The 2,835-nt window shown below is 47.1% G+C and overlaps 1 long non-coding RNA gene across 1 annotated transcript; it reads right to left on the reverse strand.

Annotated features, from left to right (window-relative positions):
- Window positions 1-242: 242 nt before the first annotated feature.
- LOC125098720 (uncharacterized) lies at window positions 243-1,891 on the reverse strand. The gene is made up of 3 exons (XR_007126930.1): window positions 1,770-1,891; window positions 1,528-1,640; window positions 243-1,167 (listed from the first exon to the last, which is right to left on the reverse strand). It is a non-coding gene; the product is annotated as an uncharacterized LOC125098720 (long non-coding RNA).
- Between the last annotated feature and the right edge of the window lie 944 nt (window positions 1,892-2,835).

Raw genomic sequence — 2,835 nt, forward strand, 5'->3', positions numbered from 1 at the left:
TTTTACTGATGAAGGCCACTTTCTAGTAATTTTCTAGATGCTGGAGACCATCTGTTTCACCTCTTGACCTTATGTGTTGTTAAACTCATTCTTTTCTCTTTTGGACAATGACGTGTTGCTGCATTCCACTGACCAACAGGAAGATGTGGAAGTGAGTGCTTACCTGCACCTGCTGGGCAGGAGGGAAACAAGCACATCCACAAGGAACTGAAGGTATCCGCCCCCAGACCCCCTGCTGCAGAAGTTCAATAGATACACGTTCGATGGCTGGATCTAGTTACCAGCGTTTTTGTTAAAAAGTTAATGTTGCAATAAAGCAATTCTTTTTCCCCCCCTTTTTCAGACATAACTAGAGTGATGGAATTCGGAGTTGGAAGATCATCTCCTCCAAGTGTCCATCTAAAGGTGGATCCTTGAATGGAACTTTCTAGATCCTTTCCGCATTTCTGCCCAACTCTGGATTTGAGCAATGTGAAGCCAAAGACCATATTGCAAGTGTAGACAAAATAGGTCTACACTCTAACATGTGGTCAGTCATCAAATATTTGGAGGCATTCTATCCTTTTCTTTGGGGCCAACCCCCAAGCCCTCATACTAAAATAATCTTACCACCCCCAACCCTGCCCGACTCACTGTTTCAACTACCACTCAGCCCTTTTACCATAGGTCCCGCTCCATCTATTCTCCAAGCCTGGGGTCTCCAGGGGGAGTCCTGGTCCTTCTTCCCCAATCACTCTAAAGTTTCTCTCAACTCATGCCCAAGACTTTAAACATCTTTAGTCACCTAACGTTTCCCAGATTTACACCCAGATTACACCTATGGCCCTGACACCTGGTCCCCACGCCAGACCCATATCTTCAGCCAGCTCTTTGGTCCCTCCCTTGGAGGTCACACCACCTCATACTACCTGCTCCCACCTGGACCCTCTCTCAGTGAACAGCAACCCCTCCCCAGCAGCTCGGATGGGAGTCCCACTGCTTTCTTCCTTCTCCCTCCTCTCCTTAACCCCAGTTAATCACCAAGGCTTATTGTCTCCACAGCTTCTCAAATCTCTCCTACTCTCTACCTCCCCTGCCATCACTCTAGTGCAAGAATTTCTCACCTGAGCAGTTATTGGAGCCTCCCCTCCCTCCTTTCGAAAAACTCGTTGATGACTTCCATGGGGCCTAGACTAAAATCAAAACATGAGCCACTCTCCCTGAGTCTTCACCTTCATTCTCTGAGTCTCTAATCGGTGATCACAACTGTCACCACTCTGGCCTTTTTTGGGCTCTTTGGGAAACCAATCTCTACCACAGGGCCTTTGCATATGCTGTCTGGGTCCCCTCCTCTTGGCAAGGTTGCCTCCTGCTTCCCTGAGCCTCCTGGTGCTTTCTTATAACTCCTAGAATAATTTGTCAATTCATAAGAAATTTACATATATATGTACACACACACAATACACATATATAAGTATATATATATATATATACATATATATATATATATATATATATATATATATATATATATATATATACACTTACTTATACATATTTTTGCTGTATGCCTGTCCCCACAACTAGATTCTAAATTCCATGCAGCCGGGAATCTGGTCAGTTATCTTTCTCCCATGTCATTCCCAGCACCTAGGAAAGCTCTTGGCACATATTAGGTGTTTGATAAGTATTTGCTGAGTGAACATGCTGATGGTTCAAGTATACATTTCCTGCCAGTCTCTCCCATGGTAGCCCATGGGGATAAGCAGCTCTAACTACTCAAAACCCACCTCCTTATCTCTCTCCCCAGTCTGTTTCCCTTCTGTAATCCCGTCTCAGTGAATAGCCCCATGACACTGGGGGCCACCATTACCCCCATATCCAGAGTCAAGCCAAGTCTTGTCCATTGTACCTTCTTAATAGCTCATATTACTGTGCTGAACTTTTTAAAAATTAATATATTTATTTATTTATTAGAGAGAGAGGGAGAGCATGAGTGGGGACGAGGAGGAAGAGGTGGAGGGAGAAGGAGACTCCTTACTGAGCAGGGAGTCTGATTGGGGCTCAATCCCAGGACCCTGAAATCATGACTTGAGCTAAAGGTAGACACTTATCTGAATGAGCCACCCAGGCACCCCCTCTGGGGTGCCCTCACACCCTCACCACTCTGAAGGTTTTGTTCAACCCAAGGACCTCACATCCAGTTGCTTTTGCTTCTGATCCTGGGACACGCTCCTTCCAACAATGTTGTCTGCGCCTGGTCAGCAAAGCACCATTCCTAACTTCCCTGTGAAAACATTACTCCTTTCTCTGTCCCTGGTAGAGGGGACATTTCTCTGTCCACCTTGCCCCCTCCCCAGAAGAGGATCAGCTTCCCCTACTGGTGTGTTTTCAAGAAGGGGACTGAGCCCCTTCCCATACCAGCTGTGCCCGGCTCCTCGGTGCCTGCATCTTTCAACCTTAGGGATGAACTGGCAGGTCCGCGTGGCTAGGAGACCATGTTCTGGGAAATCCTCTTTGTTCAGGAATAAAGATGATGCATTTATCTCCACCTGCCGACTCCTGTCCCAAGCACACCATCCTAGTGCCTACCCTTGGAGCAGCGAACCTTAAACGAGCCTTAAACGTAAGATAAAAGGTGCGACGCACTTAGAAAAGCATCTGGCACAGAGGGTCTTCAGAAACATCAGGTGAGATAAACTTGATGGGGAAGGGGGTTATTATCAGCCCCTGGAAACCTCAGCTGTCCTGCCAAGCCCGGGCTCTGGGGACTCACATGTCAAGCCAGGGGAGGTGTTTGTCCAAAGCAAAGCTGTGCCCTGAGTGGGAGGGAAAGAACAGCCCTTCGTGAACAAG

This window comes from Lutra lutra, chromosome 4, assembly GCF_902655055.1.
Source record: "Lutra lutra chromosome 4, mLutLut1.2, whole genome shotgun sequence".
Classification (NCBI taxonomy): domain Eukaryota; kingdom Metazoa; phylum Chordata; class Mammalia; order Carnivora; family Mustelidae; genus Lutra; species Lutra lutra.